Source organism: Rhinolophus sinicus, linkage group LG10, assembly GCF_036562045.2.
Source record: "Rhinolophus sinicus isolate RSC01 linkage group LG10, ASM3656204v1, whole genome shotgun sequence".
In the NCBI taxonomy this organism is placed as follows: Eukaryota; Metazoa; Chordata; class Mammalia; order Chiroptera; family Rhinolophidae; genus Rhinolophus; species Rhinolophus sinicus.
In genome coordinates, this window is record NC_133759.1 from 41,763,035 (window position 1) to 41,789,812 (window position 26,778).

General features: G+C 42.3%; 1 non-coding gene across 1 annotated transcript; it reads right to left on the reverse strand.

Annotated features, from left to right (window-relative positions):
- Window positions 1–20,272: 20,272 nt before the first annotated feature.
- On the reverse strand, window positions 20,273–20,379 carry LOC141567396 (U6 spliceosomal RNA). Its single transcript, XR_012489980.1, has one exon. It is a non-coding gene; the product is annotated as a U6 spliceosomal RNA (small nuclear RNA).
- Window positions 20,380–26,778: the final 6,399 nt, after the last annotated feature.

Sequence of the window (26,778 nt, forward strand, 5' to 3'; positions counted from 1 at the left end):
CTGATGAGTCTGGGATAACCAGTGTTACTACGCTGAGTTGACATAATCCTAGCCAAGAGCAAAGAAGCTTGGCAGTTTTCATCAGCAGAGCCTTTTAAACGGCTTTTTGAAAGCCTGCAAATTTGTGTTGGGGCCACTCGTAAACCGACATGTCCCCACCCCACGCTGACTGATGAACCGGCCGCACTTGGAGGTAAAAGCCAGTGTGCGAAGCCCACAGCAGACAGTGAGAGAGGAGTCCATGTAGCCTGAGAGAGGCCAAGAGAAGCCCCTGCTCCTAAGGTTCCAGTTCTGGCTCTAGTCCAGGAACCCCTGTGCATCTCACCTCTGCGTTCTAGGTGGTGCCCTGAGCAAATTCTTCTTTACTTTAACTAGAATCAAGCCTTCCTGTCTCAGACCAAATGATCTTTGCCAAGAGTGTCTGCCTGTTGTCTCGGCATCTCCTTGCCTTGGCTGTGGGTTCCTTGGCAGGACTGTCACCGGTTTAGGTTCCACACCTTCCACGTTGCTGACACAAGAGCCTGCAGGTGTGTTTGATGACTGATGTGCTTTGGCGTTGAGATAGAATTCTGCCTTGCCTTGTAGGAAAACAGGCCTGGGGGTGGGGAGCAGAGTTCCCCTTTCCAGCCCAGCCCTTGTTGAAGACCAGACTCTTCTTGAAGTCTAGAGATACTCTCTGCCTCAGTTAAAAGTTGAACTTCCAATCGCTCCATTTTGATTTTCACCACTAAAGAGAGAACTTCTAGATAGTCGGGTCTATTTGCTTTCATTCTTCCCTTGGTCTAATCTAAGAGTCAGTAAACCATGGCCTTCGAGACAGATCCACTCCACCTGGTTTTGTAAATAAAGCTGTATTAGGACACAGCAAGGCTTATACACTTAAGTATTGTCTATGGCTGCTTTCACACCATAACAGCGGAGTTGAGAAGTTGTGACAAAGATCATACTTTGGCAGGGCCAAAAATATTTACTGTTTGGCATTTTACAAAGTTTGCCAACCCATGAATCCATCTACCTGGCTGTCCCCAGAGAGTAATCTCTTAAACCTCAGGTCCTATGACACCATTCTAATGATTAAAAAAAAAACACCAAAATCCACACTGTAGACAGAAGTTCTTCGCATGGCTCTACACAACCTGGCTCACACTCCTTCCATCTCTACTTTGCACCCTCCACCTCGGCTCAGACTCTGCCTGATGCCTAGAATGCACTTCTGCTTTCTCCATCTGTCAAACCTCTAAACATTCTCTAGCACCAAATTCAAATGTCACCCCTATGTACCCTTCCTAGATGCCCAACAGGATTCATTGCTCCCTCCTCTCTGCTCCCATAGCTCTTTGGACAGACAACCACCATTGCATTGACCATACGGGAGTGCAATGATGTGTTTTTGTGTTTTTCTTCACCACTAGACAGTAAGCTACTAGAGATCAGGGATCTTGTCTCATTGCCTTTCTGCCTCTTCCAGGAATGTTAATGAATCATCTAGATGATAAGTCAGAAACAGATATTTATAAAAGTGCCAGGAACCTGACTGTAACATCTTATCTATGCCACCTCTCATGATTGACTGTCTGGTTTCTTCTTTTCCCTGTACCTCCTGATAGCTGGAATATCATAGGTGCTCAAAAAATTTCTAATGCGTGAGTAGGTAAATGGATAAAATATGTATTGTTTTCTTCTAACATCAAAATGCAATAATACACTGTCACATTCACTTTATCACCAAGCACATTCAAGACTTTTAAAAGCAATCTACCTCCATCCAAAAAAGATATGCAAATGGCCAACAAGCACATGAAAAGATACTCAACATCATTAGCCATTTGGGAAATGCAAATCAAAACCACAGTAAGCTAGCACTTCACACCCACGGGGATGGCTATAATAAAAAAGACAGAGAACGTGTAGGTAGGATGTGGACTAATTGGAACTTTCTTATGTTGCTGGTGGGGATGTAACATGGTGCAGATGCTGTAGAAACCAGTTTGACAGTCCCATAGAGTTACTCTATGACTCAGCAATTCTACTCCTAAGTATCTACCCAAGTGAAATTAAAACATATATCCACACAAAACTATGTACAGCAATATTCATAGCATTATTTGTGATAGTGAAAAAGCAGAAACAGCACAAAAGTCCACTGACTGGTAAATGGGTAAAAAAAAAAAAGTGGTATATCCCACACAATGAAATATTATTCAGCCTTAAAAAGGAATGAAATTCTGATTCATGCTACAAGATGGATAAACTGAAAACATGATGCTGAGTGAAAGAACCTAGTCACAAAAGGTTGTATAATATGTATGATTGTGTTTGTATGAAATGTCCAGAATAGGCAAATCCATAGAGACAGAAACTAGATTAATGGAGGTCTGTTTTTAGCAGGGATAGAGGTGGGCCAGAGATGAACAGTAACTGTTAATCGGTAAGGAATTTCTTTTGGTGGCGATGAAAATGTTCAGGAATTAGTGGCAATGGTTGTACAACTCTGTGAATATACTAAAATTATTGAACTGTACATTCTAAGTTGGTTAATTTTATGATGGGTGGATTATAAGTGTGTTTTTAAAAAAAAATACACTACATCGAATAAGAGCTAAAGTCCGTGAATTCTATCAATTCAATATCCTGGTTAGGAAATTGTACTATAGTTTTGCAAGAAGTTACCCCTGGGAGAAATTGGGTAAAAGGTACATGGGATCTCTATTATTTATTACAACTGTATGTGTGTTTATTATGATCTAAAAATTTTAAAGTTTAATTTACAAACATACTCTACCTCTGTCCTTCTTCTTGTCCCCCAAAATAAGAATTTCACAGAGCAGCAGGTCCATGTTCTTTAAATGCTGTTGTTATTTGATGGTATCTTTCACTTGTTAGATACCAGAGGCCTAGCTCATAGACCTGATGAATGTTTTGAAAGCTGACCAATGTTGGATGCACCAAAAATATTTATTGACTCCAAAAAATGAAAACTGTAAAATCATTAACAAGTGTTGAAATAAATCTACAAAATGTGATCTATATCAAATAGTCAGCTGCAGCTCAACTCCTATATTTCTGTGTGTGTGTATTATATATACTTAATATTTAATGTGGGATGTCATGAGGATTTGAAACCTGAGGTGACCTGGTTTTGAATCCTGTCTTTACCTCTTGTAGCTCTGTGGCATTGGATACGTTTCTTAACTTCTCTGAGTCTAGATTTTAAAAGAAAATTGTAGAATCTAGTCCATAGAGTTGTTGTGAAGGATAAAATTACATGAATAGCTAATTCATGTAAAAGGCTCAGTAGAGCACCTGTCCCATCGTAAGGACTCAATAAATGGTAGGTGTTATGATGACAGTAATACCAAGGGTGGTGATTTATACCCTGTTGTCCCTGAGGTATATTTGTAGGTGACTGAGGTTGGTGGTAAAAGCCTTGAGCCCAGTAGGTCCTTGGGTCCACTTGATAATGGGTTTGTATTTAACCAGAGCCAGAGAAAAGGCTTCTCTCCGCCAGTTCTGCTAGAGGAACAATGGGAAGAGAACAAAGGCTTAGTTACACTGGAGGCTCAAGCTAATATTATTTTAAATGAAAGCTACAAAAACAGTGTGGAAAAACCACAGGAGGGGTGAGGCCAGCTAAGGTTTTCGTCCTGAAGTCAGCTAGTGGTTGGCTGAGTCATGGAGCATTTCATACAAATCGTGATCCCACAATGACTGTATTTTCCTTGCTAAAACTCCGGATACCTGCTCTAAAAAAGCTATTAAAAAAAAATGTGTGTGATTTGTGGTGTCTTATATATGAAAAGGCTTGTATACAACTTAAGTCAAGTTTGGTTATGCATTTACTCAGTTGCCTTTGTAAAAAAGAATATGATTACGTGACTTTGGAAACTCACCATAAACCTGAGTTTTAGGGTTGTGTGACCTTGAGTATAACTGTTTGGGACAGCTCTGCAAACATGTGTGAGAGCTTGGTACCTCACTGAGGACTAAGGATGCAAAAGTCCCTATACTTGGACACACACAATACTGTACCTATAGGACGTAAAAAAAAAAAAAACACACACACACACACAATAAGATAACAACAACAAAAAAACCCAGAGATCTGTAATAAATAAAAATTAGTGATTCTGTGAATGGTTTTATCGTGTTAGTCGAGATAATAGTGTGAAACAAAAATAATTATGACAGTCGTCTTCATGTTTCTGGCACTTGAAAAGTATTGTTTTAGGGGTGGCCGGTTATCTCAGTTGGTTAGAGCGCATGCTGTTAACAACAAGGTTGCCGGTTCGATCCCCACATGGGCCACTGTGAGCTGCGCCCTCCTTAAAAATAAATAAATAAATAAATAAATAAATAAATAAATAAAATGTTGTTTTAGAAAAACAATGGGACAAAAGAAATAGTGCTGATATACTAAGACTAGAAATGAAAAGATCTGGGTTTAGGTACAGGTTCTGCCTTTTACGTATTGTGTGACTTTAGCCAAGTCACTTAACCTCTCTGTCCTTCAGGCTCCTCATCTGTAAGAAATGAATAATAAAACCCACCTCACTGTTTGGTGTGAAATTAAGTAAGAGAAAAAGTGAATTTTATTCAAATGGAAGATACTATCATAGGAAATTATAGGTAATGTTCTCAGTGTGGTATATTTACAGACAACCTAGGATCACAGAATTGTATAATTTCTAGATGTGTTTGTTTTTCACATTTTAGGCCAAAATTAGAGTGGGAAGTAAAAATTCTGGAACAATAGAGGAGGACCACCAATCTATGATGCTTCTGTGTTTTGTCTTTCAAGAGCTTTAGGGCCTTCAGTTGGTAAAAGAGAAATGTATGTCTACGCTGGGAGGATAAATGCTCATCAATTAATAGTGCTAGGTTAGGAGGCTTATGCAACAAGGTCTAGGCAATAAGGGTTCTCTGACCAATTGTGATGTTTGCCTTAGGCACAGGAAAGGCAGAATAGGTAAAAATTAGGTGTTCATTGACCTTGCATTTCTAAAGAGAGAGATACTGGGATACCACATTGGTTTAGGGGGGAAAAAGGAAGATTATCCTAAATCTAAAAGACAGGAATGGGAATCTAAGGCTGTCACTCAAAAAATATTATGTGAGCACCTATTTTTTGTGCCAGACCCCGTGCAAGGCACTGGTGATGGGGCGATGAATGGGCCGTATTCCTCAGTGTTCTAGATAAGAGTCAGTAGACTGATGTTCAAATCCTGGCTCTGCAACTTGACCTATGACTTTGGGCAAGCAGTGGAGTCAGTGGTAAAAATGCTTATGACACCACGTAACAAGTGGGCCAACAGACATGTGCAGAGGATCTGGGAGGTTTTTGATCAAGATGGTGTCACAAGGTTATGCTTTGAGGCTTTCCCTGCTCCAAATATATAACATGATAGATAAGTATTAAATGAGAAAGAGAAAAACGTAACCACAGTAAAAAAACATAATCCATATCTCTGTGTAGAAAACGTGAAACACGAGTGATCAATGGGTCCGCAGGGCTCTGGGTGAAGAAGCAGCAGAGGTGACCAGGAATCAGGCTTTTGTGTAGTAAAAGGAATGACAGAGGCACCAAGCATGGTGACAGGCCAGACTCAGGCGCTCTGCTTGACATGAGGCTGGGAAAGAGTGTTCTCTTTGTTTACATACATGCACATGCGCCCATACACATACCTTCCCCCTGTGAAAGAAGGCTAAGAAATCTGCAACTGTCAGATATTTGGACCTATGGTTTATAAAGGTACGTTCCCTGGCAAGACCTAGGCCAGCCTTTCCAGTGACGTGGTGCCTGGATTTGCATTTCCCGGATATACGTGGAGAACCCAATATTGAATGGTGCCCAAGGCACCAACGTAATGCTTAATTCTGATCGAGGAGCCTGAGGAGCCTGATGGAGGCACATAGAAACTGCTGGACAGGGAAGAAGGAATGCAGCAGAGAGACTGGGGTGGTCAAGAGGGGAAATGTGCCTTCACAATGAATGTGCAAACCGGAACCCCAAAGTCTATAAGGAAAATCAGTGCCAACACACAGAGCCAAACCAAGTCAACAATGAAGAGCTGCATTCATTCCTGATCAAATGAAAATAATAAAGCAGCATGAAGCTGACTTTAAGAGGATTATGTTTACAGTCCTCTAAGGGATAGACAGAGAAATAGCATCTATTTTTTATAAAAGGAGAAGATGTTTAAAAATAAAAATGGTACGTCAGTTATTTCTCAATAAAACTGGAAAAATAAAATGGGGAGAAATGAAAAAAATGAATATGAAAAAGAAGCAAATGCTGAAAACAAAACAAAACAAAAAATAATTGACAGTAAAGTGTTAAGGAAGGAAAGAAAAGAAAGCTCCTAATTCAGTTGGAGGTTGGACTCAGGAGGAAACGTTAGGTTGCTTTTAGGAATGCCACAAGGAACTCTTCAGCACGTCTTGGAATGTTATACTCATGAGCTTTTGGGTTGTAGTAGGCTGGTTTCCTAGCTTTGCGGGGAGGAGTAGGCAAGTGCTTGCAATATAGGGAGGAAAACAAGCTTTGCTTGGCAATGAAGGTAAGATATTTCCTTAAATTGAAAAGCTTCCAGAAAGGGCAGCAACTTGCCCATCCAGAATGACTACAATTGTGTGTTCTGAAAATATTATTATTAGGTTACTCATCTCTGTGTGGGTTTTCTACTGAGGAATGTTCTCTTCAACCTGATTTATAGAATTTGGTTTTCATCTAGATGCTTAAACCTGGAAGGTGGAAGAGCTGGCCTGGGATAGGAGGGATGAATATTTATTGAGCCACGCACTGCACCTGTTTTCCATACATGTTTTCATTAATCCACACACCAATTCTGGAAGTTAGGTATTTTTATCCCCAAGTTACGATGAGGAAATTGAGGCTCTGAAACTTTGAAGTAGTTTAATCAGATTTTCCCAGGAAGTAGTGATACAGGAATTTGAACCCATGTCTTCCTGTTCCTATATGCTTTCCACTATACCACTTCAAAATAGAGCTTGTGCCCCACTTACGTTTGTATTCTCGGTGCCTACTACAGTGTTTGGCACAGGAAGATGCCCATAAGTGTTTGCCAAAAGAGTGGAAGCACCATTAACCAACCTATATGGCCCTAAACACGTGATCACCCCTTCCACTTAGCTACCAGAGAAGGGAGCAGGGTAAAACTGAGCTTATGCTGGTGAATACCTGATGAATAAGTTTTATGAGAAAGATGAAAAATAATTTTTTTTTAAAGATTTTATTGGGGAAGGGGAACAGGACTTTATTGGGGAACAGTGTGTACTTCCAGGCCTTTCTTCCAAGTCAAGTTGTCAGCTTCAAGTTGTCCTTTCAGTCTTAGTTGTGGAGGGCACAGCTCAGCTCTACGTTCAGTTGCTGTTTCTAGTTGCAGGGGGCGCTGCCCACCATCCCTTGCAAGAGTTGAGGAATCGAACTGGCAACCTTGTGGTTGAGAGCCCTCTGGCCCATGTGGGAATCGAACCGGCAGCCTTTGGAGTTAGGAGCATGGAGTTCTAACCCCCTGAGCTACCGGGCCGGCCCCCAATAATTTCTTTTCTATCATTGCACTCTTTAATCTCACCAGAGCCTGCTAATTTTCAATCTTAGATATCTCTCCCACCTATTCTGTTCTCTTCCTCCCCACGACATCAATCCTAGCCCAAGACACCTTTATTTCTCACCTCCATGGCTGCGGTAGCTTCTCACCTGGTGCGCCCATCTCCCCTTTTGCCTCTCCATACACTCTCCACACTGCTGATATGATCACCTCCCTCCCTCTGTAAAATCTTTGGCTATTTCTATTGCCTTTAAAAGACAAAAAGCCCCGAAACCTTCAGCATTCTCACCGGGCCTGCAAAGTCCTGTGGGATCTGCCCAGCGCAGCTGTCCTGCCTCTCCTTGTGGTGTTCTCCCTCTTGCTCTCTATCCTTGAGGTACCTGGAATGGTCTTCACTTCTTGGGTTTTGCTGTCTCCTGCCTTCACAATGCTGTTCTTTCCTTCTTTTTTTTTACCTGCCTCACTCCTACTCAACATCCGGATCTCAGTTAGACATCCATTCTGCAGGGAAGCATCCTCTGCCCTCCGGAGACTGAGTTGGGACCCCCGTTGTATGCTCCCAGGGCTGTCTGTACACCTCTTTGAAATACTCCTAATAGAATCCTGATTGTTTCTTAAGTGTCCCCCTTGCCAATTAGACTCAGTTCCTAACCCACTGGGACCGTATCATTCTTACCAACATGTCCTGAGCACCCACTTAGTGAATGGACATATAAGAGACTTCAACGAATACATGTTGTCTACATGAATGATTTTCACACTGCGTTTAAGTGGTGACACACCCTGTGATTGAAGGGAAGTGACACAGAATTGCTTCTAAATCGCAGAATCAGAGCAAAGATTAAACAACCCTGTGATTTACTTTGGAGTGACTTTTAGCAGCGGAGCTCCTGATGGTGTGTAGAATAAGTTAAAAAGCATTGTCATTTTGCTGTCTGTGGCTGGCAGTTAATCAAGCCCCAGTGGGGCCTGATTCCCATGTGGGGGATAATAAACAAGGTGACATCATGGTGACACACTCCCGAGGGGTTGCGCAAGTTACCGGCTCTGTTTACTGGTTGGAAGAGTCTGTCCTTGCTCTCTCGGGCTGCTAATCATCTTTGTAAGGCTATGATTCTGTAGGTCTCCAGGGATAGGTGACAAACTTCAGTCTCCCAGTTCTTTCACCCGCCGTGTGACCCTCAGTATCTAGCCTGCTCTTCTGGAGTGATTGATGGCCTCCACTGCACAGGCGAGGTCCATGAGAACAGTGCCTTGACTTGCTGGCTTTCAAACCTTGAGTACACTCAGAGCCTCCCCTCACTTTAATTTCAACATAACAGCCAGCATCCCTCTAGCACATCAAGGTTGGTAAAACTTTCCCACTTTTTCTCTTTGGATCGTGGATCTTATGCTCATTGAAGAACGAAGATAGATTGAAGACTGCAGTGTTTCATAACATATTATATATACAAACAGATTCAGCTTAGTGATTTGGGCAAGTTATTTAACTTCTTTATGCTTTAGTAAAATGGGATAATAATAGTACCGGTAATAGTAGCTACTTTCATAGGATGTTTACAGAGTTTAATTAAATTAATACATGTACAGAGTTATAATTGTTCCCAGCAAATTAGGTATCATGAAGTGTTAACTATTTCTATTATTATTGTTGTTGTTGTTGTTACTGTTATTATTATTCTATTGTATTTTTCATGAGAGGAAATGTGGTCTGTTTGAAAAGACATGGGCTTTGGAATCTGGAAGACTGGATTTCTATCTTGACGCTATCAATTACTGGCTGTGTGACTTCAGGAAAATTATTTAACATCTCAGAACCTTGATTTGGACACATATAGGATATGTGATTACTCCTACTGACCCCCAAGAATCATGGTGAATATTAACCAAGAGACTCCCTGGAAAGCACCTAGTGAAGGCCAGGCACAGAGTAGACACCCCGTAAATGATGGCTCCTGCTGATTCCTCTGCGTGGAAAATGCATCACTTCCAACACATAATAAAAGAGAATCACACTCAAGTTAACCAGTGAAGAGAGAGGTCCAGGAAGAAAGCAAAGGCAGTGCTAGCAGATCCTGTTGGTAGCGTCCCCCCAACAGCAGCTGTTCATGACTCTAGAACTTGAACAACACTGAGTATCTCAAGGGCAAGAAAGAGCTAACATTTATTGAGTACCTACTACGTGCTGAGCACTTGAAGTCCATTTGAGCCTCAAAAATCTGCCAGGAAGTGGTCCTCACACTGTCTTACTGATACTAAGACAGACAACATGGTTGCTAAGGGGCTCACTGCGAGTAAACAGTGAAGCTGGGATTTTAATCCAGGACTGTGTGATGCCCCAACATGGCTTTTCTCCTTATTATGTAATACTCAAACATCTAATGTCCGTAGTAAGGATAAATACAGACAGCAGCCAGGAGATGGGCAGGGGAGTGTTATCGCATGGGTTGAAAGCATGGCAGGGACTGAGAACCGCATGGCATACTGGAGAAACGTGAGCAAGGAGACGCATACAGGAGGGCAGCCGTCGTTCTGCGGAAGGTGAAAGATGAGACAGGAGAGGTGTGTGGGTGGAGGGTCTTTTGCAGCATGGTGACCCCTCAATAGTGAAAGGAGGGGTACATCATCAAGCAATCCCAGTGTGGTCATTGAGTACATGTCCGTCGGTCATAAGGACACATTAAATGATACTTCTATTCAGGTTGAAGTGGACATTCCCACCTGACAGCATCAGAGTACTCTGAGGCGGTTCTCATCTGATTTCCTTCCCCGCCCCCTTCCTGAGCAGGTGAGAGTGTGTCCTCTGACCACTGCGAAATCCTCTCAGAGCCTCTGGGAAACAAAACCTCTCGCCTTCCCTTCCCCCTTCCCTTCCCTCCCTTTCCAACCCCTCCCTTTCCCTCCCCTGTCTTCCCCATGGCTCCTGCATCCCCTTAGTTTTTTCACGTTCCTCCCCAATATCCCACTCTTTGTACTTTCTACCTGGATCCTTAGAGAGAAATGGCTTGAAGCTGTTAAATTGGAGAGGCAGCTACAAGTTCCAGACTTCTCATCAAAATGGAGATAATGACCCTCTCTGCATGTCTCTTATATTGATTGTTATGCTGACTCTCATCTCCTTCTGCACCTTGACTCCCATTCCCAAGGCTTCCTTTTGTTATGCTAGTTTAGACGTCTGCCAAGGCCAGGAATACCCGGTAAGCAGTGAAAAGAAAGGAGAAAAAGTGCATTCCACCACCCCAGGAGCAAGAGTTTGGACTTCCCCAGGTTCATGCTGAGCGGACTTAACATTTTAACAAGTACGCTGGTGGGCAGTGAGGATAGCACATTTGAGGGGAACAAGACTGGGGAGGGGACGGATTAGGGGGCTGTTGCAGCTACCCAGGGAGGAGCTGTGGTCATCTGGTTTGGGACTGCCATCTGGATTAGGCAGGATAGTAGGAAAAGAGAGGTTTGAGGAAGATTTTAAAAAATTAGTTATTGGGCCGGCCCAGTGGCTCAGGCGGTTGGAGCTCCATGCTCCTAACTCCGAAGGCTGCCGGTTCGATTCCCACATGGGTCAGTGGGCTCTCAACCACAAGGATGCCGGTTCGACTCCTGCAAGGGATGGTGGGCTGTGCCCCCTGCAACTAGCAACGGCAACTGGACCTAGAGCTGAGCTGCACCCTCCACAACTAAGACTGAAAAGACAACAACTTGAAGCTGAACGGCACCCTCCACAACTAAGATGGAAAGGACAACAACTTGACTTGGGAAAAAGGCCTGGAAGTACACACTGTTCCCCCAATAAAGTCCAATAAAATCTTTTAAAATAAATAAAAAATAAAATAATTAGTTATTGATTGGCTGTCGGAGGTGAGTGAGAGGGAGGGACCCACAATGACACTCGGCTTCCTGGGTTGGATGTCTGGGTAGCTGGTAGTGCTATTAGCCGAGCTAGAGAGATAGGGAGTGGAGAGCTTTGCACAAATTTGAAGAACCTATGGGATGGACAGGTGGAGGGTGCGGCCTGTGTTTGATTGTCAACTGACAGCAATCAAGATTCCCCCAGGTAGAAAGAGAACAAGAGGCCAGGGAAAGAGGCTGGGAGAACAGCAACACTTACAGGGCAGGTAGAGAAAAAGCAGCTCACGAAACAATAGAGACGAACAAGCATCGGAGCATGTGAGGCTTCCCGTAGCTCTGAGAAAAAATCTGAACTCCCTCGGGCTGCCCACAGGGCCCAGAGTGATCTGGCCCTGCCTGTTTTATCTCCTCACCTCACGAGCTTCCTTACTCAGGTCCAACGCATGACCGTCCTCTTTCCTCAGGGGCACGAAGAACATTCCTGTTTTAGGTCTGCTCCTGAAGTTCTCCACCTTCCAGGACAGCCATTTTTTTAAAACCACTTTATTGAGGTATGACTGACATGTAAAAAGCTGTACGGATGTAATGTATACAACTTGATGAGTTTGGGGGAAAGTGTACACTTGTGAAACCATCAGCAGCATCAAGGCGGTAAATGTATCCATCACCTCCCAAAGCTTCCTCTGCCCCCTTGTTATTGTGGCTGCTCACTCGATGGCCATGAAGGCATTCACGAGGCAGGTAGAAATAGACAAGAACGATTTACTAAAGTAAGAGGAGGGCCGGCTGGGCAGAGTCTGCTGCAAACTACTGCATGGAGTCTTTGTTTGGTCTCAAGTTTTATATTTTCTAACCAGGATGTAAATCGCTTCGGCCTGTAGTGGAATTATCTGTTAAGTTTGGCTTTGCCCGTTGGGATGGGAGAAGGTGCAGTTAAGCTGGTTATCAAAACTTTTGCATATGTTATATAGATTTAAGTGGGAGCCAGGAGTGGATGCAAAACCACTCAGATGCAAAACCTCTCCCGTCACAGGGCCAGCATTGGGCCCGAAGTAACCAGAAACATTGAAACTGGTCTGCAGAGTAAACGTACAGCAAGCAGAATCATTAAGTCCTGGTGGAAAGGAAGTGAAGAAAGAAAAGCTTTCAAAAAGTCCCAAGCTAAATTACACTTGTTAAATAATATTATACCAGAGATCCAAATTTCAAAATAGAAGATATATAGTACCACCATTACAATCCCCTGTCTTAACAGTTATTTTTTTGTGTGGGGTAAGAACATTATTTTTGTGTGGGGGGTAAGAACACTTAACATAAGAGCTATTCTGTTAGCAAATTTTGAGTATAAAATACAATATTTTTAGCTGTGGCACTATGCTGTACAATACTGATAGATCCCCAGAAATTATTTATCTTGCATAACCGAAACTTTGGGCTCTTTGACCATCACTCACCTAATTCCTCCTCTCCCCACTCTCCATCAACCACCATTCTACTCCCTCCTTCTGTAAGTTTGACTGTTTTAGATTCCTCATTTAAGTGGATTCACACATTACTTGTCTTTCAATGTTTGGCTTGTTTCATATAGCATAATCCTCCAGGTCCACCCATGTTGTTGAAAATGGCAGGATTTCCTTCTTTTTAAGGGCTGACTAATATTCCATTGTGTCCCTATACTGCATCTTTAGTCATTCATCCATTAATAAACATTTAGGTTGTTTCCATATCTTGGCTACTGTGCATAATGCAGGGTGGCCATTTTTGACCATCCTCTCTAGGATAGTTCTCTATTCCTCTTATCACTTCATCCTGATTTATTTCCTTTATGGTTCATAGCACTAAAATCTTTGGACCATTTTCTTGTTTATTTGCTTCTCTCCACAGCCCTCACTAAAATAAAGCTCCGTAAGGACAATGAGCTTGCCTGCCTTGTTCATCTGTGTATGTTCAACACCTACCTGAGTGTCAGGCGCCTAGTACACACTCAGTAAATACTTGCGGAATGAAGGAGTGGGCCCAGAGGGGGTGATGTCACAGCAGCCTAGTGCAGTGCTTCTCAGTTGAGGCTGCTTGCATCAAAGTCAACTCAAGATGTTTTGTAAATGTACAGATGCCTGCCCCTGCTCCAACCTCATACCCAACAAATCGGAATCCTCTGGGTAAGTGTAAGATTCTCCACTTTGATGTACTCAGATGATAGCCAGCGTCGAGAACATTTAAAGTAAGGAATTTCAAGTAGGATCAACAGTGGCAAATACAGAAGGCAGTTTCAGTAATCAACGTCCCGAATGGACATTCCAGGGTCGAGCTGGTCAGTTCAAAGTGTGGAGGAAGCTCAGAAGGAAATGTGCTGGTTGCCTTCCAGGGTCTCCCCCCATCTTCTACCAACACTGCTCTGATTGTTCTGTGGGGGGTTCATTCTCCCCCATTCTCAGCCACGTGGTTTTGGGAGACTGACCCCACTAGAGCAGTGATTACTGGTCACGGTGAGGTACTTGCCTCCTACAGCATTTGGCTCAGGGCTGGACACAACCAATGACATCCAAGGAGATGCTTGCTCAGGCTCCTGAGTTAAGTCTCCTTTGGAAACTTCTGGAAAAGACCCTTTCTCTCTCTGTGGATGTTGTGGTGAGAGTATGTGACCTGGATCTGTAATTGCTGTTTTGCTACCATAAAAGCAGAGCATGGGTTCCTGCAGATAAATCAGGTCCCGTGGGAAGGAGAGCTGTGTGTGTGTGTGTGGGGGGGGGAGGGCGAGAGAGAGAGAGAGAGAGAGAGAGAGAGAGAGAGAGAGAGAGTAACTAGGGCCTCCATGTGACAGGTAGGTCATTGGGAGCAAGCCCTGTCTGAGATCATTCTCTCTGGATGCTTTCATTCCACAGGAAAATCAATTATTATGGATGAAAAAGAGTCTTGACCTACACAACTAGTATCTGAACCTGTACATCTGGTGAGTTGGGAGTGAACTGGACTTTAGTTTGTTGACATCAAAAATTTTCAACAGATTTTACTGAGTTAGGATACGAGTCTAAGTCACAATCAGAATGTCTGTCACAATCAGTTGGTATTTTCAGATGGTTCGAACATGGGTCTAAGAAGGTCCAAAACCAAATGTGGGCTTGATTCTGGAAAGTACAGTTGATGCCTGAACAATACAGGGGTTAGGGATGCTGACCCCCATACATTTGAAAGTCTTTTGACTCCCTCAAAACAGAACTACGGCAGTTGTCCCTCAGTATCCACAGGGAATTGGTTTCAGGACCCTCTGCAGATACCACAATCCATAGATGCTCAAGTCCTTTATATAAAATGGGGCAGATCAATATATACAGTCGGCCTTCACTTCTGCAGACTCCCAACTGCAGCTCAGAAATACTGCAGGTGTTTATTGAAAAAAAATCCACGTGGAAGTAGACCCGTTCAGTTCAAACCCATGTTGCTCAAGGATCAACTGCAGATGTTTTCCAACTGCCTCAATATAGAAAAACCTTTTTAGAAATAGACACTCCATTTCACATCTCCATTTTAGGAGATAGGAACTACACCGATGCTAAGGACACACACCTATGCTAAGATGTTCCAGTATCCAATATGGCCACAGTAGTCTTAACAACCAAAGTCAGTTCTTGCCATCTTTAGAAAGCAACATGGGAACAAGCAGATCCGACAGAATTCAAGGAACGATGGGTATGAATGACCACTTCCTGTGCTTCATATCCAGTCTGTGTACATCTGTTGGGGCTTGTACATTGTGTTTGTGTATTTATGCTTTGATTCATAGTAACTTCTCATATTATGGACTTGATGTGCACTGAACACAACTGTGAGTAAAAAGGAATAAATTGCTTAAAGAGGAAAAAATATCTGCCAGCAGATCCTGACCAACTGTAGCAACAATGGACTGGCTTCCCTATGTAGGTTGGAGTTGTACAGAATTCAGGGGCTCTACTGGGGATCCTGCTCATTGTAAAACAAAGGAAACAGGCCTTAGTGGCAGGGACCCAAGGTATATGGATATAGGATTCCCCTAGTCCCTGGCAACCGCCATCCTGTGTGCTGTCTCTATGAATTTTAATACTCTAGCTACCTCATATAAGTGAAATCAGAATTTGTCTTTTGTGTCTGACTTATTTCACTTAGCATAATGTCCTCAAGGTTCCTCCATGGTATAGCATCTGTCAGAATTGCCTTCCTTTTGAAGGTTGAATAATATTCCATTATATTTACATACCGAATTTGCTTATCCATTCATCCATCAATGGATACTTGGGTTGCTTCCACCTTTGACTTGCAAATAATGCTGCTATGAACATGGGCATATCTTGAATCCCTACTTTCAGTTCTTTTGGGTCTATACCCAGAAGTGAGGTTGCTGGATCAGATGGTAGTTCTATTTTTAACTTTTTGAGGCATTACCATGTGTTTTCCATAACTATACCATTTTTGCTATACCATTTTACATTCCCACTGACTGCACAAGGGCTCCAATTTCTCCACATCTTTGCCAATACTTACTGTTTTCTGGGTTTTTTTGATAGCAACTATCCTAATAGGTGTGAGGTGGTCGCTCACTGCATGTTTTATTTGCATTACCTTAGTGTTTAGTGATGGTGAGCATTTCATGTTTTCCTGTGGTTATTTGCAATTTGTATGTCTTCTTTGGAGAAATATCAAAGACCTTTGCCTGTTTTTTAATCAGGTTGTTTGTTTGCTTGTTTGTTGATGCCACTAATTTTAAAACTGCCCTTCTCTGAGCCATGTTTTTCCATTTGATAGCTAAGGAAGCTTTAGTTCAGAGGGTTAAGTGGTCATAATAGTACAGGTCACAAGCACGGTTCTTATCTCATCAGAGATAAAGATAAGCAAGTATTTGAATATGCACTTAGCATATACTAAGGGCGGTAGAAGCGTGATAGAGGCTGGGGATATCAGGCTTACAGTTCCTAGAGGGAGACGGATAAGTAAATAGGTGATAATAATACAATGTGACAAGCACCATAACAAGGGAAGCACGAGATGCCAGTCAGTTATATTTGGGAAACTGAGTAGTTTAGGATAGCTGCAGCACTGAGTATAGGAATGACTAGACATGAGGCTAGAAAGGGAGAGTGTTTAGAGTTCTTAGTTGCAAACAATGGAATCCACTCAAGTTTATGTAAGCAGAAAATAAATTTGGAAAAGAATATTAGGTAGTTCCTATCTCCAAGAGGGCCAGAGAGTGGGGTTTGGAACCCACGGGACCATAAACAATGCCCAAACCACCCCACAGGACCTTTAGCAAAGACCCCATTGCTACCACCCTGCTGGTATGGTCACAGGAGCTCACTGGCTACAGTGACACAGACACCCAAACCTCCGTCATGGCTGCCCCCACCAAAGCAGGGTTCCTCTGTTCTCATCCTTGTTTTAAAAATGGATTCTCTGGAGAGCTTGCTTCTTCACATAGCCCACTTCTAACAGAATCTCACATGGCTATCTGATGGACAGAGCCTGAGCTCCCCAGATGCACGTTGGAAAAATGCGTTTTTCTGGCTTCTATCTTCAGTAGGCAGGACTCATAAAGGAGGGAACTCCCCAATCATAGAAAAGGGATCAAAGGCTGTGGGCATGTTCACACAAAAACTTGTACAAGAATGTTCATAGCAGCTTTATTTGTAGTAGCCCCAAGCTGGAAAGAGTGCAGATGTCCTTTAACAGGTGAATGGTTAAACTGTGGTCCATCTATACTGTGGAGTATTACTCAGCAATAAAAGGAATGTACTATTGACACGTACAACAACTTGGTTGGATCTCCTGGGAATCATGCTGAGTGAAAGAAGCCAATCCCAAAAGATCGCAAACTGTGTTACTCCGTGTATATAACATTTTGAAATGACAAAATTTTAGAAATGGAGAACAAAGTGTTGGTTGCCAGGGGTCAGAGATGGAGAGAGAGGGCATAGCAGGAGGGAGGCGAGCGTGATCATAGCAATGGATAACACGTTCTACATCTTGACTGGAGGTGGATTCAGGGCCCTACACACATGATAAAATGTTATAGAACTAAACACTCACACATGCACATAAATGAGTACAAATAAAACTAGGAACTCTGAATAAGAGTGGTGGGTTGTATCAATGATTACGTCCTGGTTATAATATTATACTATAGTTTTACAAGATGTTAGCATTGGAGGAAAGTGGGCAGAGGGTATATGGGGTCTCTCTGTATTATTTATTATAATGACATGTGAATGTACAATTATTATAAAAAATCAAGAAAAAGAGGCAGCGGGAAGCCAGAAAACACTAGGGATTTAGGACTTTATTTTAAGAGCTATGAGGAACTATTGAGGGATTTTAAGCAGGAGTGACACATGTCTTCGTTTAGCACCTATTTTCTGTCCAATGGTAGGATAATGTTATCCTGGTTTAAGTTACAACTGTGACATTTTAATTTAAAATAAAATTTAAAAGATCTGTCTTTTTATTTTTAAACCTGATGTGGTTTCCCAGACTTTCCAGGAAGGCAATTTTTGGCCCAATATATGAGCTCTGGTTCTTCTTGCAGCAGAAATAATAAGGATTTGTTCTTTCATTCCTACCACATGCATTTATTAAGCATGTGCTATGGGTCAGGCACCGTGCCAGGCAGTAGATTCAGCCATGAATAAGACGGCCCTGCCTTTGAGAAACTGCATTGTCAAACCCTGGGGAAAAAGAACAATGGTTCCAATAAGAAAAGGATCTATTTGGGTATCATGTAACCTGAAGACTGGGGACAAAGTTCCAGAGTTGGTGCAGTGGCCTCGCAATGTGACCAATGTCCCAGGCTCCTACTCTCTTTTTCCTCCACTATTCTTAGCACATCCTCAAGTTTACCCCATAGTTGCAAGGTGGACATTGCAGCTCACGTCACGTCACGTAAGGAGGAAGAAGGAAGAGCAGCAGGGGACCTGCACTGAATTGCTGAATTGGCAAGCTCCCGGAGTCCCTTTAGGGAACTCTCCTGGGAGCTGCACCCATCAGCTTCCGTTTGCATGTCATGGACCACTCCTAGCTGCAAGGGAGCTGGGAAATTGGGATTGTCTTGTTGGGACTAGGAGACAATGGATAATGATTGGTACCCAGACGTCTCAAACACAAGGCTCTTGTAATCTAGGTGTGGAGGCAAGCATGTAACTAGTTAGTGACCATATCGCATGGTAGCTGCCTGTGTGTGTAATGAAGTATGACATAAAGGCAGCAGAGCCACACATCCAGCCTGATGCACCAGGGAAGGCTTCAGAGAGGAACAGACCTTTGGAAGAAATTACTCAATTCAGGGAACTGCACTGCATGTACCAAGCTGTAAAAGGGCCTGTCACGTTTAAAACAGAGTAAAGTCTAATGGTGTTGGAGCATAAGGTATTTGCAGGAGTGTTAGAAGAGGCTAGAAAAGTAGGCTGAGACCAGAACAGGAGGAGCCTTGAATGCCGTTCTATGTTTGGACGTGGTCCTATAAAGCAGTGGTTCTCAGACTTTCTCGCGTCAGGATGATCTGTGGCTCTTGTTAAAAGACAGCTTGTGTCCCCCACCCCCTCAGAGTCTCTGATTAAGGATGTCTGATATGGGGCCTGAGAATTTGCATGTGCCTTTCTAACAAGTCCCTGAGGATCAGGGGACCCCATTTAGAGAACCACAGGTATAAGGAGTAGGACATAGGAGTTTTCAGGTAGGGGAATAATGTGATCAGTTTTTATTTCTTATTTTTTAAAGAAGAATCATCAATGGAATCAACCTGGGGACTGAGAGATTTTCTGCAGAGTGTAAATCCAGCAGCTGCCTCTGAGCACAGCCCTGCCCGGTCTGCAGCTGCCCCGGGAGGCAGCACACACTGCTCAGCGCAGATCACGTAAAGAGCAAAGGGCTAAGTGTTGAGAGGATCTGGGTTCCAGCTTTGTCTCTGTGACCAACTGGTTGTATGAACTGGGACAAAAATATATTAAACAATCTGAATATCAATTAGGACATCAGAAACAATAATTAATACCATTTATTGAATAGCTACACAATCATTTTGTTTCATACAACTATCCTAAAAGATGGGTATTTTTTAAAAATATTTTTTATTTTTCAATTACAGGTGACATTCAATATTATATTAGTTTCAGGTGTACAGCATAGTGGCTAGACATTTATATAATTTATGAAGTAATCCCCCCAATAGGTCTAGTATCCACCTGGCACCGTACATAGTTATTACAATATTATTAACTATATTCCCTAGGCTGTATTTTACAACCCCGTAACTATTTTGTAACTGCCAATTTGTACTTCTTAATCTCTTCACCTTTTTCACCCAGGCCCCTACCCTCTCACCCCCATCTGGCAACCATCAGTTCTCTGTATTTATGAGTCTGTTTTTGTTTTGTTTGTTCATATATTTTGTTTTTTAGATTCCACATGTAAGTGAGATCATATGGTATTTGTCTTTCTCTGTGTGACTGTGACTTATTTCACTTAGCACAAGACCCTCAGGGTTCATCCATGTTGTTGCAAATGGTAAGATTTCATTCTTTTTTATGACCAAGTAACATTCCATTGTATATACTCGTATGTACCACCAATTGTCTATTGATGAACCCTTAGGTTGCTTCTATATTTTGACTATTGCTGCAATGAACATAGGGGTGCATATACTTTTGTGAATTAGTGTTTTGGATTTCTTAGGATAAATGCCCAGAAGGGGAATTGCTGCATCATAATGTAGTTTTATTTTTAATTTTTTGAGGGACCTCCATACTGTTTTCCATAGTGGCTGTACCAATTTGCAAGCCCACCAGCAGTGCACGAAGGCCCCTTTTCTCCACATCCTTGCCAATACACTTCTTGTTTGAAAAAATATGGAACACTTCACAAATTTGTGTGTCATCCTTGCGCCGGGGCCATGCTAATCTTCTCTGTATCATTCCAATTTTAGTATATGTACTGCTGAAGTGAGCACAAAGAAGGGTATTATTGTTCCCGTTTACAGAACAATAATTGTTAAGTCGCAGAGAGATCAAATAACTTGCTCAAGATTCCAAGATTATTCAAGGGTGAGGTTAGGATTCAAAACCAGGATTATTTTTAACTGTAAAGCTTACACCCCTAAGTACTTTGTCATGATTTCTGAAACTGGAGTTTCACAAATGTATTTTTAGGAATTTATGAGTTTTCCGTGAGAATTTTCAAAATTCAGTATTATTGATGTTAATCTTTTAAAAAAATCATTGAGGGAGGCCGGATGGCTCAGTTGGTTAGAGTGCAAGCTCTGAACAACAGGGATGCTGGTTCGATTCCCACATGGGCCAGTGAGCTGCGCCCTCCACAACTAGATTGAAGGACAACAACTTGGAGCTGATGGGCCCTGGAGAAACACACTGTTCCCCAATATTCCCCAGTTAAAAATAAAATCATTGAAACAAATATTTGGTATTCTGGATGACGCTTCTAGCTTCTTTCAGGCCCTGTATTTGCATTTGTACCTATTTACAATGACATTGGAGCTAAGTAAAAAATTTTAATTGTCCCAGCCCAATAACAAAAGAACATCAGTAGTTTTCATTTGTGAATGATGTGCCCATGCAAAGTAAAGAGAAAATGACCTCAAGACAAGCTGTATGAATGGAATGTCCACTATGGTTTGAATGGAAAAAAGAGGTAGAAAAGTTCTGTCATTAAGTGGCCCATTGTAGTTAAAAAACAAACATATGAACCCATATTAGTCAGTCAGTTCCATCTTCACATTACTAATAGCTATGTCGTTTCACGAAACCACACATCATCTGCCATAGTAAGTTAATGCTGTTAATTTCAACATTACTGATTTTGTGGCATTACTTGCAAATGTGTTTGTGTTTTATAGTTGCTTAAAAGCTACAAGCCTCTAAGGAGTTTATAGTTAGTTTTATGGTATACTTATTTATGTCATATGAGAACAAAAATAATCTAAGTCAACTCTGGGAGTCTAGGGGAATTTTTGTTCATGAATGGGAGTCTGCAAATTACTTAAGATTAACATAAGGTTCTGAGTTATAGTCAGCAGACGTGTTCCCTGGTTAATATAAGCATAAGCATAAATGGCGTTTATTGGATGGATATTGGGTAGCTGAAGAACAGAGGGGAAGGGTAGAGAACCCGACTTAGGAAGTGGTCAGGAGCTAGAGAGGGTGGCCAAGGGCTGCCTCCAGAGCTGCCTGGGGGGGGGGGGGGGGGGGAGAAGCTCTGACTCTCACAGCACTGGATTCAGCACTTCGGTCCAGGTACTGCCATTCCAGGATTCTTGCTGCTGCCACCACCAAGCTTTCAAATCATTCTCTGAAGAAGATTGAGGATAGGAACATCCAGTGGTTGAGCCTCGGTGGTTTGCCTACCTCCCGGCTGCTCGGGAGGGGCCACGTGGCTTCTCTTGGTTCCTGTAGATTTAGTCCATGGAGAATTTCCCCCAAATAGGAAGGATCTCTAGATGCTGGGGAGCCAACCCCCCGGCAATGTCCACTATGCACATTCCCCTATAAAACAGAGAAAACGGGACCAATTCCAGAGATGTCAGCATTGGATAAGACAACCTCATGAGCATCAACCATAAAGCCCTGTTGACATGTTTATGGTTATTGATGAGCAGCGTTTAATGAGGTCCCACTGTGATCAAGATCAGGGATAAAAGCCCCAGCTTCCGCTGCTATTATTTTTGTTTCATGGTCCTCACTACAGTGGGCACATCAGGAGAAAACCATGCAAGGCAATTTAATAGAGAAACCGTGTCTTCTTGAAAAAAAAAATATTTTTTTCATTTAAACCAGATTCTTCTGATGTTTATGAAAACAAGCTAATAAAAGGCCTCTGGCTCTGTTTTTGGAGTTGAAATTCAGAAAACAGTTTTTATCGTAGCAGTATTTTTATGTTCCCGTCCTCCTGGGCTAATCACACAACTGGTTTTGCTCCAAGCATGAAAGATGGGAAGCGTTTGTCCAGGTCTCTGATGGCGCTTGCTAAAAATGCTTCCTTGTCGTGCTTCACATGTGGCTGTAATTAACTGTGAAGAAAACCTACTGCAGGAGGAAAAATTGTGCATTCTGTGCTCCATATTATGACACTGTTACCCTTTCTTATTTTGGTTGCAGGTCCTCCACTTTGAAGGTGTTTCACTTTGGGAACTGCGTGGGAAGTTCTTGATTGTCCATTGCTTTCTCTGCAAAGATTTCTGTACCGAGAAATAGGTTTGTTTTTCTTCCTCCTTCTCCAGTTACATGAAGGAGCTGGGGGTAAAAAACCTGTTTGGGCTACTGCATGATCTGCCCACCTCCCACCTCTCTGACCATCCCCTACCACTCTTCCCTGTTCCCACTCCATTCCAGCCACACTGGTCTCCTGGCTGGTTTTGGAACGTGCCAGGTTCTCTTCTGCCTGTGAGCCTTTGCACTTGCCAGGCACAGTCTTCCCCCACATAGACACACGATTTACTCCCTCCACTTCCTTCCAGTTTCTGCTCTAATAGTCCTTATAGACGTCTTTCTGCTTCTAGTAATTCCAGCCCCCAACTTCATTCACTCTGCCCTGTTGTTCTCCAGGGAACCTGACACACTGCATATACTTCTTTGTTTGTTTATTATCTATCTTCTCCTACTAGAATGCAATCTTCGTGAGGCAGAGACTGTGTCTTCTTCCCTGCTAATCATACTTACCCAGCACATAGTAGACACTCAATAAACTAGGTGTCGAATGAGTGAATGCATGTAGTAGTAATAGCTATCATTTCATGAATAATAGAATTACAAACATTATCTCTAATAAAAGAGTGAAGTTATGCTTGATGCAGTTAATGCACTGAAGTTCAAGGCAATGAGGGGCTCACTATATAAGGAGGTGTTAGGATCAGAATCCACTGGGTAAAGGGAAAACGCCACATTTAAGTCTTCAGTCCTGACCCCTCCTCTGTAGTCCTAGCTCATATACCCAACTGCCTTTTCAATATTTCCTGTTGGATGTCTCATAGGCAACTTGTACTATATATATCCAAAAATGGAACTCTTGACTCCCCCTGCTCCCAGTATAAATCTACTCCTCCCCCAACTTCCCATTTCAGTTAATGACAACCGTCTGCTTTTGCTCAGGCCAAAAGTCAAGGAGTCATCCTCAGTGTCTCACTTTCCTTCAGCCCATACGTGTAATCCACCAGAAAATCTGCCAATTCTATCAGCTGACCTCAAAGATCTGTCTCCCTTTCTATGGAAACTGTGTAGAACTGTTGATGGGAAGATGGGAAGTGGCTGCCCACTCAGGGGCTACATTTCCTAGCTCCCCATCACCCAGGTGAAGCCATGTGACTAGTTCTCATCAACGGGCTATAAGTGGACGTGCCACACTCAGGACCAAGTGCCTAAGAAGCATGTATGCCTTCTCCACGCTCTCCTCCATCTATTTGCTAGAAAAAGAGGATCCTGCAAAGGATTCTGGGGCCCCAGGGGTTGGCAGAGTCACAAAATGAAGGATTCTGGGTCCCTGAGTTACCACTTGAAGGAGAGACACTTGCTCTTCTAGTATCCCTCTTTGGACTTTATATGAAAACCACCAAGTTTTGGGGGTTATCTGTTATAGTATCTGGCATTACCTTAACAAGTACATCTATCTCCAAACTATATTTCAAATTGTCCACTTGTTTTCATTAAACTCTTATTCTATTTTGAACCACTATCCTCTCTTATCTGAAAGATTGTAGAAGTCTCAATTTATCTCTTCGCTTTGATTTCCCTGCCTACTATTGACAGAATGTCTGTGTCCTCCCTCCACAAATTCATATGTTGAAACCCAGTGTGATTGTATTTGGAGGTGGAGCCGTTGGGAAGTGGTTAGGTCATGAGGGTAGAACCCTTATTAATGGATTAGTGCTCTTATAAGAGGCCCCAGAGAGGTACCGTACCACTTCTACCATGTGAGAATCTAAGAACCAAAAAGCCAGTCTGCACCAGACACCAAGTATGCTGAGTGCCTTGGTCTTGGACTTCCCAGCCTGTAGAACCATGAGAAATAAATGTTTGTTGTTTAAACCACCCAGTCTATGGTATTTTTGTTATAGCAACCCCAAAAGGATTCAAACACCTTCCATAGTCTATTCTCTACATGAGCATCAGAAAAATCTCTTAGGAATGTAAATCATGTCACTCCTTTCCCTAAATTCCCTCAAATGGCTTCATGTTGCGTGTAGATTAAAGTCTGAATTCCTTACAATAGCCTGTCTACTTCCCCATCTTTATCTCAAACCTCTTTCCCCCTCACATACCAACCTGCCTGACTTTCACTCAGTTCTTCAAACATGGCAGATGTGCTCCTGTCTCTGTCATAGGGCTTCTTCACAGCCTGTTTGATCTGGTGCTATTGGCCTTGACATTCACAATGAGCACAGTGTATTGTTGTCTTCCATCTTTTTCATGGCTGACTCCATAGTTAGGGGTATGTGATGATGGTGTAGTGGTCAAGCTTGTTTCTCCTGGGCGCGCTCTTCCGAGAATACTTGGGCTGCCTTCGGAGCCTCAGTCTCTTAGGCCTTTGGAAGGTGGGTGATATGCGGATCTTCTGTTTTGTGTGTGGCTGTGGATGCCTTTCTTTGTCTTCAAAGCCTTTGCTTTGGCTTCGGCTCTGGCAGGGGCAGGGGCTTTCTTCTTTGCTTTCGGTGCCACCTTTGTGAAAAACCACACACCCCCTTTTTTAAATATGCGAATATGACAAGCGAATATGAATTCATCAGTCTAAGCAAGTTTGACTTGGATTTTAAAGCTGTCTTAAGTAATCAGCTGTAAACTCAATTGGATGAATGATGAAGTGGAAAAAACAGTGATTAATGTTAATATTTTTTTAAAGTACTTAAAAAATTTTAAGACCCTGAAATTTTAAAAATTTCAGTTAGAGCTTTTTCTTTGTTTTTCTTTCAGTTTTATTGAGCTATAATTGACAGGCAGCGCTGTATAAACTTAAGGTATACAGCACAATGATTGGACTTACATATATTGTGAAATGATTACCACAATAAGTTTCATTAACATCCATCATCTCATATAGATACAAAAAGAAAAAGAAAAAAAATTTTTTTCCTTGTGATGAGAACTCTTAGCATTTCATCTCATAACAACTTACAACTATACTACAACAGTGTTAACTATAATCATTACGTGATATATTACATCTCTAGTACTCATTTATTTTATAACTGGAAGTTTGTACCTTTTGGCCATCTTCACCCAATTCCCCCTCCTCTCACCATTCCCTTCTCTGGTAACCACAAATCTGATCTCTTTTTCTAAGAGTTTGGCTTCTTTTTTCTTTTTTAGATTCTGCATATAAGTGAGATCATACACTATTTGTCTTTCTGTGTCTACATATGTCTTATAAACACATTTCTAAGAAGGAATCATCCCCATTGTATAGGTGACAAAACTGAAGTTTGATCCGTGTACAATGTTGTACCCAGTGTAATAAAGCCAGAAAATGGTAGAACCAAGGTTTGAACTCTGGTCTGTCTGATGCCGAAGTCTTAGCAAGTCTCATCTGCCACAGGCTTCTCCATCCTTTGACAATGTCCAAAATGATGTTGGAACCCCAGTAAATTCCAATTCCACATGCCAGTCCATAGGGATAGGAAACCAGGAGGAGCTATTTCCCTTCAGAATTGAAGTGTAGGCCTATGAGAGTAGATTCAGTGATTTATTTAGAGATTGTCAAAGGGGTCGTTCCCGGGTAAACTTAGTGGTATTTTTAAGATTGTTGAATGAGTAGTTAGGCCAGCAGATTTAAATCCTGGTCTTGCACTACTCAAGTAGTTGCACTTGAGTATGCAAGTATGTACTACCCCCTCTAAGTCTCCGCTTTCTCATCTGTAGAATGGAGTCTTCCTCACAGGATAGCACTGCTTTAAATGAGAATGCTCAGCACAGTGTTTGCCTGTAGTTGGCATCCAGTAATGTTGATCTCCTTCCTTCCTTGTTTACTTTCTTCCTGCCTATATATAGCACATGCTCGTAAGAGCTGAATGCAAAAGAAGAAATTGGAGCCAAGAGAGGCATGGCAACTTCGGTTTGAAGAATTTCTCTCTGAGGTAGTGGTGTCCTTTGAGTTGAATCCACATTCAGAAGCGAAACACGCACTCATTTTGCTAAGTTCCCCAACTCAAACCAGTCTGAGAGGTAGCAAGTTAACTGTGGCTGAACACTAGCTAGCCTTGAATCCAGCATCTGCAACATTCTTTTCTGTGGAAAATTGCTCTTATTATCTCCAGCCCCCAGCACACTGAAATTTGTCTCTAAGAAAGACAGCAAAAATATATTGCCAAGCTGAATTGTTCTTATAGTATTTGAAGGAAAATTCCTTG